Raw genomic sequence first — 1313 nt, 5'->3', positions numbered from 1 at the left:
TACCCTTCGAATTCTGAGTTTGTGAATGAACATTCTTTTCTTTTATTACTGGTTTCCAAGCTTTGACTGAAATGTTCGAATCCTTAGACGATGAACTGCCATTTGATGAATTATTCACATACTTTTCATATGCTTCGTGAATTTGCTCCTATGAAAATGTATTTGACTGATACATCTTTCCTTTGCCTTCAAGCCAATGATCAATGTTCTTCCTTGATGTTATTCCTTTTTCTCGTGAAGTTTTCATAGTTTCTTTCTTCGTTTGATTTGGAAAATTTGGCTTTTTAGGAACAAAATCAACTTTTGGATTTGTTATAAAAGATTTAGCATATGATGTATCAACTGTTGATTTAAAATGTTGACGTTGAAAGAATTTTTGATTTGGATTTGAGTTATTTGAAAATTTTCTTGGAATATTAGTTTCTGAAACTTTCGAAAACCTTGGTTGATTATTCACTTCAGACTTTGAATGATTTGATTGAGATGAATGTTGAGGTTTTGTTGAAAAAGATGAATATTTAGCTTTGAAAACATTTTTGGGTGATTGTGATTCAGACACCTTTTGAGAGTCAACATTTTGCCAAAATATTTTCTTTCTTCCTTGTCTTTTTGAAATGTTGTTTTCCTTCGAAAATTTGTCAATTTGATCTTTGAATTCCTTGGAGTTTAATTTGACAACTTTTTCACATTCCTTTTCAACTTGTTTTGAATTCTCTTTTTCAATTTTTGATTTTTCAACCCATTTTTCTTTGTGGTTTTTGACGTTGGAAAACATACGAATTCTTTGTTAAGTTGTTTTCAACTGTGCTTTGATTTGCGAAAAAGCCTTCATCAGTTGTTTTTGAATTATCCTCTTCAACTAACTTCTTTAATTCTGGTTTGATTTTCTCAACATTTCCAGTAGTTACGAAAACTTGATTTGGAAAAATGACATCATCTGTACATTTGAAATTTGGATAAACCACTGTATTTGTTTCAAGATAGTGTTCACCTTTTTCATTCATTACTTTTTCGAACTTTTGTGTGTCACCATACACCTGATCAACCACTATTCGTGGATTTTCTTCTTGCTTTGAAGATTTCTTTTCCTTCGAAATTTTCTCTTCATCTTCATCATCACTATCATCAGTTTGACTGTCTTTGATATCCATGAAGTTCACATCACTAACTTTCGAAGTTGAGGGTATATCAGTTTCATTTTCAACCATCAAATCCTTAATTTTTTCTTTCCCTTTAGATGTTGATGCAACATTAATAAGAGACAACTGAGAACAATCAACATCTTCAAGTTCACTAGTTTCACTAATATTGTC

This window comes from Lactuca virosa, chromosome 3 (genome assembly GCF_052849685.1).
Source record: "Lactuca virosa cultivar CGN04683 chromosome 3, Lactuca_virosa_CGN04683_v6, whole genome shotgun sequence".
In the NCBI taxonomy this organism is placed as follows: domain Eukaryota; kingdom Viridiplantae; phylum Streptophyta; class Magnoliopsida; order Asterales; family Asteraceae; genus Lactuca; species Lactuca virosa.
Note: the sequence above shows the minus strand (reverse complement) of the source record.